General features: G+C 30.6%; 7 non-coding genes across 7 annotated transcripts; all 7 read right to left on the bottom strand.

The window, feature by feature from the left end:
- Positions 1 to 1,120: 1,120 nt before the first annotated feature.
- TRNAC-GCA (transfer RNA cysteine (anticodon GCA)) lies at positions 1,121 to 1,192 on the bottom strand. Its single transcript has one exon. It is a non-coding gene; the product is annotated as a tRNA-Cys (tRNA).
- A 630-nt stretch (positions 1,193 to 1,822) lies between these two features.
- On the bottom strand, positions 1,823 to 1,894 carry TRNAC-GCA (transfer RNA cysteine (anticodon GCA)). The gene has a single exon. It is a non-coding gene; the product is annotated as a tRNA-Cys (tRNA).
- Positions 1,895 to 6,745: 4,851 nt separating this feature from the next.
- TRNAC-GCA (transfer RNA cysteine (anticodon GCA)) lies at positions 6,746 to 6,817 on the bottom strand. Its single transcript has one exon. It is a non-coding gene; the product is annotated as a tRNA-Cys (tRNA).
- Positions 6,818 to 8,266: 1,449 nt separating this feature from the next.
- Positions 8,267 to 8,338, bottom strand: TRNAC-GCA (transfer RNA cysteine (anticodon GCA)). The gene has a single exon. It is a non-coding gene; the product is annotated as a tRNA-Cys (tRNA).
- Positions 8,339 to 9,280: 942 nt separating this feature from the next.
- Positions 9,281 to 9,352, bottom strand: TRNAC-GCA (transfer RNA cysteine (anticodon GCA)). The gene has a single exon. It is a non-coding gene; the product is annotated as a tRNA-Cys (tRNA).
- A 436-nt stretch (positions 9,353 to 9,788) lies between these two features.
- TRNAC-GCA (transfer RNA cysteine (anticodon GCA)) lies at positions 9,789 to 9,860 on the bottom strand. The gene has a single exon. It is a non-coding gene; the product is annotated as a tRNA-Cys (tRNA).
- A 1,440-nt stretch (positions 9,861 to 11,300) lies between these two features.
- On the bottom strand, positions 11,301 to 11,372 carry TRNAC-GCA (transfer RNA cysteine (anticodon GCA)). Its single transcript has one exon. It is a non-coding gene; the product is annotated as a tRNA-Cys (tRNA).
- Positions 11,373 to 12,267: the final 895 nt, after the last annotated feature.

Raw genomic sequence — 12,267 nt, 5'->3', positions numbered from 1 at the left:
TAACTGGGCCACACACACCCCACTTGACTGGCATCGGTTGAGCCCCCTTTTGAAAAAGAAAAAGATGCTTTGCATGAAGCACTCTCAAAAATACGCGTGCCTTTCCCGTCCCCTGGCTGACCCAGGGGAAGAAAAGTCCTCTGAGAGCCATGTCCACATTGTCAGTGGACAGACACGTGTGCTTATCTGCCAGCAGACCCACAGCAGCACTGAAGACAGGTTCCGAGAGAACGCTGGCTGCAGGACACGACAAGATCCCCAAGACGTACGTGGCGAGCTCAGGCAATTTATCAACATTGGAAGCCTAAAATGAGCAGGGCTCAAGTTGCACAATAATGGAATCGATGTTTCCTTGCATATACTCATATATCTGTGTGTCCTACTCTTTTTCCTTGTCCAGCTCTTTTGTTTTCGCATGAGTATATGTCCTTGTCACTTTCCCATGTGTTGTGAGTTGTTTGTGACCTTTTGGACACCTTTGAGGGTGTTTTCTAGGTGTTTTTCTGTGTTTGTGATTGCCTGCCATTGTTTCCTATGCAGTTCGAGTTCGGTTCGTCGAACGTTCGACGAACCGAACTCGAACGGGAGGTCCGTTCGGCGAACCAACCTCGAGCCGAACCGCGACCGGTTCGCTCATCTCTACTCTTGATCTGCAGTGAAATGCTCTGCCACTGAGATATACCCCCTACATATTAATAAAAGAAATAATGTTTTTTTGTTTTTGATACATAAAATTTGAAAATTTTTAGAAACTTTTACATTCTGGTGCACTTCCTTTACTCTGATGTGCTTTAGTCTTTCCAAAAAAGACTTTAAAGATTGCATAAAGCACACAAAATACTCAAGAATTTTTATTACACAGAATGACTCTTTGTTTTAGAGAGTCCGATGTATTAAATGAAACGATTTACATAATTTTTTTAATCACTATTTAAAAGAAAGAATTTTCCATTTTATTCCTTAATTTTCTTATTTAAACTTTATAGAAAGAAAGCAAATTTACTTTATAAGTCACGTTTAAATAAAACTTGTGCTAAGTTCAGCCTGATATGGATAAGCTGTCTAAATGATATTATTGAAAGGTGTGAAAATAGTTACATTTTTATGAAAACCATACTACCGGGGGCACTCGGATTTGAACCAAGGACCTCTTGATCTGCAGTCAAATGCTCTGCCACTGAGCTATAACCCCTACATATTAAAAAAAAAGAAATAATGTTTTTTTTGTTTTTGATACATAAAATTTAAAGATTTTTAGAAACTTTTACATTGTGGTGCACTTCCTTTACTCTGATGTGCTTTAGTCTTTCCAAAAAAGACTTTGATGATTGCATAAAGCACACAAAATACTCAAGAATTTTTATTACACAGAATGACTCTTTGTTTTAGAGAGTCCGATGTATTAAATTAAACGATTTACATAATTTTTTTAATCACTATTAAAAAGAAAGAATTTTCCATTTTATTCCTTAATTTTCTTATTTAAACTTTATAGAAAGAAAGCCAATTTACTTCATAAGTCACGTTTAAACAAAACTTGTGCTCAAGAATTTTTATTACACAGAATGACTCTTTGTTTTAGAGAGTCCGATGTATTAAATTAAACGATTTACATAATTTTTTTAATCACTATTTAAAAGAAAGAATTTTCCATTTTATTCCTTAATTTTCTTATTTAAACTTTATAGAAAGAAAGCAAATTTACTTCATAAGTCACGTTTAAACAAAACTTGTGCTAAGTTCAGCATGATATGGATACGCTGTCTAAATGATATTATTGAAAGGTGTGAAAAAGGTTACATTTTTATGAAAACCATACTACAGGGGGCACTCGGATTTGAGCCAAGGACCTCTTGATCTGCAGTCAAATGCTCTGCCACTGAGCTATACCCCCTACATATTAATAAAAGAAATAATGTTTTTTGTTTTTGATACATAAAATTTGAAGATTTTTAGAAACTTTTACATTGTTGTTCACTTCCTTTACTCTGATGTGCTTTAGTCTTTCAAAAAATAAGACTTTGATGATTGCATTAATCACAAAATACTCAAGAATTTTTATTACACAGAATGACTCTTTGTTTTAGAGAGTCCGATGTATTAAATGAAACGATTTACATAATTTTTTTAATCACTATTTAAAAGAAAGAATTTTCCATTTTATTCCTTAATTTTCTTTATTAAACTTTATAGAAAGAAAGCCAATTTACTTCATAAGTCACGTTTAAACAAAACTTGTGTTAAGTTCAGCCTGATATGGATACGCTGTCTAAATGATATTATTGAAAGGTGTGAAAAAGGTTACATTTTTATGAAAACCATACTACAGGGGGCACTCGTATTTGAGCCAAGGACCTCTTGATCTGCAGTCAAATGCTCTGCCACTGAGCTATACCCCCTACATATTAATAAAAGAAATAATGTTTTTTTGTTTTTGATACATAAAATTTAAAGATTTTTAGAAACTTTTACATTGTGGTGCACTTTTTTTACTCTGATGTGCTTTAGTCTTTCAAAAAAAAAGACTTTAATGATTGCATAAATCACACAAAATACTCAAGAATTTTTATTACACAGAAGGACTCTTTGTTTTAGAGAGTCCGATGTATTAAATGAAACGATTTACATAATTTTTTTAATCACTATTTAAAAGAAAGAATTTTCCATTTTATTCCTTAATTTTCTTATTTAAACTTTATAGAAAGAAAGCAAATTTACTTCATAAGTCACGTTTAAACAAAACTTGTGCTAAGTTCAGCCTGATATGGATAAGCTGTCTAAATGATATTATTGAAAGGTGTGAAAAAGGTTACATTTTTATGAAAACCATATTACAGGAGACACTTGGATTTGAGCCAAGGACCTCTTGATCTGCAGTCAAATGCTCTGCCACTGAGATATACCCCCTACATATTAATAAAAAAAATAATGTTTTTTTGTTTTTGATACATACAATTTGAATATTTTTAGAAACTTTTACATTGTGGTGCACTTCCTTTACTCTGATGTGCTTTAGTCTTTCCAAAAAAAAGACTTTGATGATTGCATAAAGCACACAAAATACTCAAGAATTTTTATTACACAGAATGACTCTTTGTTTTAGAGAGTCCGATGTATTAAATGAAACGATTTACATAATTTTTTTAATCACTATTTAAAAGAAAGAATTTTCCATTTTATTCCTTAATTTTCTTATTTAAACTTTATAGAAAGAATACAAATTTACTTCATAAGTCACGTTTAAACAAAACTTGTGCTAAGTTCAGCCTGATATGGATAAGCTGTCTAAATGATATTATTGAAAGGTGGGAAAAAGGTTACATTTTTATGAAAACCATACTACAGGGGGCACTCGGATTTGAACCAAGGACCTATTTACCTGCAGTCAAATGCTCTGCCACTGAGCTATAGCCCCTAGGTATTAATAAAAGAAATAATGTTTTTTTGTTTTTGATACATAAAATTTGAAGATTTTTAGAAACTTTTACATTGTGGTGCACTTCCTTTGGTGCTTTAGGGTATGTGCGCACGTTGCTTTTTACCTGCTTTTTACCTGCTTTTTTGTTGCTTTTTCTTCTGCGCTGTTTAATGCCAGAATGGATGTGTTCTTCTATTCAAGCAAAGTCTATGGGAATTTGGGTTTCTTGTTCACACTATGTTGTTCAAAATGCTGCCTTTTTGTGGCAGAACTTTGGTCAAAAACTCAGCTTTGCAGTGCAAAACCCAAATGGCAAAAACAATTGACATGTTGCTTCTTTGGTCAAAAACTCAGCTTTTCAAAGTTCTGCCACAAAAAGGCAGCATTTTGAACAACATAGTGTGAACAAGAAACCCAAATTCCCATAGACTTTGCTTGAATAGAAGAACACATCCATTTTGGCACTAAACAGCGCAGAAGAAAAAGCAGCAAAAAAGCAGGTAAAAAGCAGGTAAAAAGCAACGTGCGCACATACCCTTAGTCTTTCCAAAAAAGACTTTGATGATTGCATAAAGCACACAAAATACTCAAGAATTTTTATTACACAGAATGACTCTTTGTTTTAGAGAGTCCGATGTATTAAATGAAACGATTTACATAATTTTTTTAATCACTATTTAAAAGTAAGAATTTTCCATTTTATTCCTTAATTTTCTTATTTAAACTTTATAGAAAGAAAGCAAATTTACTTCATAAGTCACGTTTAAACAAAACTTGTGCTAAGTTCAGCCTGATATGGATAAGCTGTCTAAATGATATTATTGAAAGGTGGGAAAAAGGTTACATTTTTATGAAAACCATACTACAGGGGGCACTTGGATTTAAGCCAAGGACCTCTTGATCTGCAGTCAAATGCTCTGCCACTGAGCTATACCCCCTACAAATTAATTAAAGAAATAATGTTTTTTTGTTTTTGATACATAAAATTTGAACATTTTTAGAAACTTTTACATTGTGGTGCACTTCCTTTACTCTGATGTGCTTTAGTCTTTCCAAAAAAGACTTTGATTATTGCATAAAGCACACAAAATACTCAAGAATTTTTATTACACAGAATGACTCTTTGTTTTAGAGAGTCCGATGTATTAAATGAAATGATTTACATAATTTTTTTAATCACTATTTAAAATAAATAATTTTCCATTTTATTCCTTAATTTTCTTATTTAAACCTTATAGAAAGAAAGCAAATTTACTTCATAAGTCACGTTTAAATAAAACTTGTGCTAAGTTCAGCCTGATATGGATAAGCTGTCTAAATGATATTATTGAAAGGTGTGAAAATTGTTACATTTTTATGAAAACCATACTACAGGGGGCACTCGGATTTGAACCAAGGACCTCTTGACCTGCAGTCAAATGCTCTGCCACTGAGATATACCCCCTACATATTAATAAAAAAAATAATGTTTTTTTGTTTTTGATACATACAATTTGAATATTTTTAGAAACTTTTACATTGTGGTGCACTTCCTTTACTCTGATGTGCTTTAGTCTTTCCAAAAAAAAGACTTTGATGATTGCATAAAGCACACAAAATACTCAAGAATTTTTATTACACAGAATGACTCTTTGTTTTAGAGAGTCCGATGTATTAAATGAAACGATTTACATAATTTTTTTAATCACTATTTAAAAGAAAGAATTTTCCATTTTATTCCTTAATTTTCTTATTTAAACTTTATAGAAAGAAAGCAAATTTACTTCATAAGTCACGTTTAAACAAAACTTGTGCTAAGTTCAGCCTGATATGGATAAGCTGTCTAAATGATATTATTGAAAGGTGGGAAAAAGGTTACATTTTTATGAAAACCATACTACAGGGGGCACTCGGATTTGAACCAAGGACCTATTTACCTGCAGTCAAATGCTCTGCCACTGAGCTATAGCCCCTAGGTATTAATAAAAGAAATAATGTTTTTTTGTTTTTGATACATAAAATTTGAAGATTTTTAGAAACTTTTACATTGTGGTGCACTTCCTTTGGTGCTTTAGGGTATGTGCGCACGTTGCTTTTTACCTGCTTTTTACCTGCTTTTTTGTTGCTTTTTCTTCTGCGCTGTTTAATGCCAGAATGGATGTGTTCTTCTATTCAAGCAAAGTCTATGGGAATTTGGGTTTCTTGTTCACACTATGTTGTTCAAAATGCTGCCTTTTTGTGGCAGAACTTTGGTCAAAAACTCAGCTTTGCAGTGCAAAACCCAAATGGCAAAAACAATTGACATGTTGCTTCTTTGGTCAAAAACTCAGCTTTTCAAAGTTCTGCCACAAAAAGGCAGCATTTTGAACAACATAGTGTGAACAAGAAACCCAAATTCCCATAGACTTTGCTTGAATAGAAGAACACATCCATTTTGGCACTAAACAGCGCAGAAGAAAAAGCAGCAAAAAAGCAGGTAAAAAGCAGGTAAAAAGCAACGTGCGCACATACCCTTAGTCTTTCCAAAAAAGACTTTGATGATTGCATAAAGCACACAAAATACTCAAGAATTTTTATTACACAGAATGACTCTTTGTTTTAGAGAGTCCGATGTATTAAATGAAACGATTTACATAATTTTTTTAATCACTATTTAAAAGTAAGAATTTTCCATTTTATTCCTTAATTTTCTTATTTAAACTTTATAGAAAGAAAGCAAATTTACTTCATAAGTCACGTTTAAACAAAACTTGTGCTAAGTTCAGCCTGATATGGATAAGCTGTCTAAATGATATTATTGAAAGGTGGGAAAAAGGTTACATTTTTATGAAAACCATACTACAGGGGGCACTTGGATTTAAGCCAAGGACCTCTTGATCTGCAGTCAAATGCTCTGCCACTGAGCTATACCCCCTACAAATTAATTAAAGAAATAATGTTTTTTTGTTTTTGATACATAAAATTTGAACATTTTTAGAAACTTTTACATTGTGGTGCACTTCCTTTACTCTGATGTGCTTTAGTCTTTCCAAAAAAGACTTTGATTATTGCATAAAGCACACAAAATACTCAAGAATTTTTATTACACAGAATGACTCTTTGTTTTAGAGAGTCCGATGTATTAAATGAAACGATTTACATAATTTTTTTAATCACTATTTAAAATAAATAATTTTCCATTTTATTCCTTAATTTTCTTATTTAAACCTTATAGAAAGAAAGCAAATTTACTTCATAAGTCACGTTTAAATAAAACTTGTGCTAAGTTCAGCCTGATATGGATAAGCTGTCTAAATGATATTATTGAAAGGTGTGAAAATTGTTACATTTTTATGAAAACCATACTACAGGGGGCACTCGGATTTGAACCAAGGACCTCTTGACCTGCAGTCAAATGCTCTGCCACTGAGCTATACCCCCTACATATTAATAAAAGAAATAATGTTTTTTTGTTTTTGATACATAAAATTTTAAGATTTTTAGAAACTTTTACATTGTGGTGCACTTCCTTTACTCTGATGTGCTTTAGTCTTTCAAAAAAAAAGACTTTGATGATTGCATTAATCACACAAAATACTTAAGAATTTTTATTACACAGAATGACTCTTTGTTTTAGAGAGTCCGATGTATTAAATTAAACGATTTACATAATTTTTTAATCACTATTTAAAATAAATAATTTTCCATTTTATTCCTTAATTTTCTTATTTAAACCTTATAGAAAGAAAGCAAATTTATTTCATAAGTCACGTTTAAACAAAACTTGTGCTAAGTTCAGCCTGATATGGATAAGCTATCTAAATGATATTATTGAAAGGTGTGAAAAAGGTTACATTTTTATGAAAACCATACTACAGGGGGCACTTGGATTTGAGCCAAGGACCTCTTGATCTGCAGACAAATGCTCTGCCACTGAGTTATACCCCCTACATGTTAATAAAAGAAATAATGTTTTTTTGTTTTTGATACATAAAATTTGAAGATTTTTAGAAACTTTTACATTGTGGTGCACTTCCTTTACTCTGATGTGCTTTAGTCTTTCCAAAAAAGACTTTGATGATTGCATAAAGCACACAAAATACTCAAGAATTTTTATTACACAGAATGACTCTTTGTTTTAGAGAGTCCGATGTATTAAATTAAACGATTTACATAATTTTTTTAATCACTATTTAAAAGAAAGAATTTTCCATTGTATTCCTTAATTTTCTTATTTAAACTTTATAGAAAGAAAGCAAATTTACTTCATAAGTCACGTTTAAACAAAACTTGTGCTAAGTTCAGCCTGATATGGATAAGCTATCTAAATGATATTATTGAAAGGTGTGAAAAAAGTTACATTTTTATGAAAATCATACTACAGGGGGCACTTGGATTTAAGCCAAGGACCTCTTGATCTGCAGTCAAATGCTCTGCCACTGAGTTATACCCCCTACATATTAATAAAAGAAATTATGTTTTTTTGTTTTTGATACATACAATTTAAAGATTTTTAGAAACTTTTACATTGTGGTGCACTTCCTTTACTCTGATGTGCTTTAGTCTTTCAAAAAAAAAGACTTTGATGATTGCATAAATCACACAAAATACTTAAGAATTTTTATTACACAGAATGACTCTTTGTTTTAGAGAGTCCGATGTATTAAATGAAACGATTTACATAATTTTTTTAATCACTATTTAAAAGAAAGAATTTTCCATTTTATTCCTTAATTTTCTTATTTAAACTTTATAGAAAGAAAGCAAATTTACTTCATAAGTCACGTTTAAACAAAACTTGTGCTAAGTTCAGCCTGATATGGATAAGCTGTCTAAATGATATTATTGAAAGGTGTGAAAAAGGTTACATTTTTATGAAAACCATACTACAGGGGGCACTTGGATTTGAGCCAAGGACCTCTTGATCTGCAGTCAAATGCTCTCCCACTGAGCTATACCCCCTACATATTAATAAAAGAAATAATGTTTTTTTGTTTTTGATACATAAAATTTGAAGATTTTTAGAAACTTTTACATTGTGGTGCACTTCCTTTACTCTGATGTGCTTTAGTCTTTCCAAAAAAGACTTTGATGATTGCATAAAGCACACAAAATACTCAAGACTTTTTATTACACAGAATGACTCTTTGTTATAGAGAGTCCGATGTAATAAATGAAACGATTTACATAATTTTTTTAATCACTATTTAAAAGAAAGAATTTTCCATTTTATTCCTTAATTTTCTTATTTAAACTTTATAGAAAGAAAGCAAATTTACTTCATAAGTCACGTTTAAACAAAACTTGTGCTAAGTTCAGCCTGATATGGATAAGCTGTCTAAATGATATTATTGAAAGGTGTGAAAAAGGTTACATTTTTATGAAAACCATACTACAGTGGGCACTCGGATTTGAGCCAAGGACCTCTTGATCTGCAGTCAAATGCTCTGCCACTGAGCTATACCCCCTACATATTAATAAAAGAAATAATGTTTTTTTGTTTTTGATACATAAAATTTAAAGATTTTTAGAAACTTTTACATTGTGGTGCACTTCCTTTACTCTGATGTGCTTTAGTCTTTCCAAAAAAAAGACTTTGATGATTGCATAAATCCCACAAAACACTCAAGAATTTTTATTACACAGAATGACTCTTTGTTTTAGAGAGTCCGATGTATTAAATGAAATGATTTACATAATATTTTTAATCACTATTTAAAAGAAAGAATTTTCCATTTTATTCCTTAATTTTCTTATTTAAACTTTATAGACAGAAAGCAAATTTACTTCATAAGTGACGTTTAAATAAAACTTGTGCTAAGTTCAGCCTGAAATGGATAAGCTGTCTAAATGATATTATTGAAAGGTGTGAAAATTGTTACATTTTTATGAAAACCATACTACAAGGGGCACTCGGATTTGAACCAAGGACCTCTTGATCTGCAGTCAAATGCTCTGCCACTGAGCTATACCCCCTACATATTAATAAATTAAATAATGTTTTTTTGTTTTTGATACATAAAATTTAAAGATTTTTAGAAACTTTTACATTGTGGTGCACTTCCTTTACTCTGATGTGCTTTAGTCTTTCCAAAAAAAAGACTTTGATGATTGCATAAATCCCACAAAACACTCAAGAATTTTTATTACACAGAATGACTCTTTGTTTTAGAGAGTCCGATGTATTAAATGAAACGATTTACATAATTTTTTTAATCACTATTTAAAAGAAAGAATTTTCCATTTTATTCCTTAATTTTCTTATTTAAACTTTATAGAAAGAAAGCAAATTTACTTCATAAGTCACGTTTAAATAAAACTTGTGCTAAGTTCAGCCTGAAATGGATAAGCTGTCTAAATGATATTATTGAAAGGTGTGAAAATTGTTACATTTTTATGAAAACCATACTACAGGGGGCACTCAGATTTGAACCAAGGACCTCTTGATCTGCAGTCAAATGCTCTGCCACTGAGCTATACCCCCTACATATTAATAAAATAAATAATGTTTTTTTGTTTTTGATACATAAAATTTAAAGATTTTTAGAAACTTTTACATTGTGGTGCACTTCCTTTACTCTGATGTGCTTTAGTCTTTCAAAAAAAAGACTTTGATGATTGCATAAATCACACAAAATACTCAAGAATTTTTATTACACAGAATGACTCTTTGTTTTAGAGAGTCCGATGTATTAAATGCAACGATTTACATAATTTTTTTAATCACTATTTAAAAGAAAGAATTTTCCATTTTATTCCTTAATTTTCTTATTAAACTTTATAGAAAGAAAGCAAATTTACTTCATAAGTCACGTTTAAACAAAACTTGTGCTAAGTTCAGCCTAATATGGATAAGCTGTCTAAATGATATTATTGAAAGGTGTGAAAAAGGTTACATTTTTATGAAAACCATACTACAGGGGGCACTTGGATTTGAGCCAAGGACCTCTTGATCTGCAGTCAAATGCTCTAGCACTGAGCTATACCCCCTACATATTAATAAAAGAAATAATGTTTTTTTGTTTTTGATACATAAAATTTGAAGATTTTTAGAAACTTTTACATTGTGGGGAACTTCCTTTAGTCTGATGTGCTTTAGTCTTTCCAAAAAAGACTTTGATGATTGCATAAAGCACACAAAATACTCAAGAATTTTTATTACACAGAATGACTCTTTGTTTTAGAGAGTCCGATGTATTAAATGAAACGATTTACATAATTTTTTTAATCACTATTTAAAAGAAAGAATTTTCCATTTTATTCCTTAATTTTCTTATTTAAACTTTATAGAAAGAAAGCAAATTTACTTCATAAGTCACGTTTAAATAAAACTTGTGCTAAGTTCAGCCTGATATGGATAAGCTGTCTAAATGATATTATTGAAAGGTGTGAAAAAGGTTACATTTTTATGAAAACCATACTACAGGGGGCACTCGGATTTGAGCCAAGGACTTCTTGATCTGCAGTCAAATGCTCTGCCACTGAGCTATATCCCCTACATATTAATAAAAGAAATAATGTTTTTTTGTTTTTGATACATAAAATTTGAAGATTTTTAGAAACTTTTACATTGTTGTGTACTTTCTTTACTCTGATGTGCTTTAGTCTTTCCAAAAAAGACTTTGATGATTGCATAAAGCACACAAAATACTCAAGAATTTTTATTACACAGAATAACTCTTTGTTTTAGAGAGTCCGATGTATTAAATGAAATGATTAACATAATTTTTTTAATCTAAAAGAAATAATTTTCCATTTTATTCCTTAATTTTCTTATTTAAACTTTATAGAAAGAAAGCAAATTTACTTCATAAGTCACGTTTAAATAAAACTTGTGCTAAGTTCAGCCTGATATGGATATGCTGTCTAAATGATATTATTGAAAGGTGTGAAAAAGGTTACATTTTTATGAAAATGATACTACAGGGGGCACTTGGATTTGAACCAAGGACCTCTTGATCTGCAGTCAAATGCTCTGCCACTGAGCTATACCCCCTACATATTAATAGAATAAATAATGTTTTTTTGTTTTTGATACATAAAATTTAAAGATTTTTAGAAACTTTTACATTGTGGTGCACTTCCTTTACTCTGATGTGCTTTAGTCTTTCCAAAAAAAAGACTTTGATGATTGCATAAATCACACAAAATACTCAAGAATTTTTATTACACAGAATGACTCTTTGTTTTAGAGAGTCCGATGTATTAAATGAAATGATTTACATAATTTTTTTAATCACTATTTAAAAGAAAGAATTTTCCATTTTATTCCTTAATTTTCTTATTTAAACTTGATAGAAAGAAAGCAAATTTACTTCATAAGTCACGTTTAAACAAAACTTGTGCTAAGTTCAGCCTGATATGGATAAGCTGTCTAAATGATATTATTGAAAGGTGTGAAAAAGGTTACATTTTTATGAAAACCATACTACAGGGGGAACTTGGATTTGAGCCAAGGACCTCTTGATCTGCAGTCAAATGCTCTGCCACTGAGCTATACCCCCTACATATTAATAAAAGAAATAATGTTTTTTTGTTTTTGATACATAAAATTTGAAGATTTTTAGAAACTTTTACATTGTGGTGCACTTCCTTTAGTCTGATGTGCTTTAGTCTTTCCAAAAAAGACTTTGATGATTGCATAAAGCACACAAAATACTCAAGAATTTTTATTACACAGAATGACTCTTTGTTTTAGAGAGTCCGATGTATTAAATGAAACGATTTACATAATTTTTTTAATCACTATTTAAAAGAAAGAATTTTCCATTTTATTCCTTAATTTTCTTATTTAAAATTTATAGAAAGAAAGCAAATTTACTTCATAAGTCACGTTTAAATAAAACTTTTGCTAAGTTCAGCCTGATATGGATATGCTGTCTAAATGATAT

Source organism: Anomaloglossus baeobatrachus, chromosome 1 (assembly GCF_048569485.1).
Source record: "Anomaloglossus baeobatrachus isolate aAnoBae1 chromosome 1, aAnoBae1.hap1, whole genome shotgun sequence".
Taxonomy (NCBI): Eukaryota; Metazoa; Chordata; class Amphibia; order Anura; family Aromobatidae; genus Anomaloglossus; species Anomaloglossus baeobatrachus.
The sequence above is the reverse complement of the archived record's forward strand: the minus strand, read 5'-3'. Positions and strand labels throughout refer to the sequence as shown.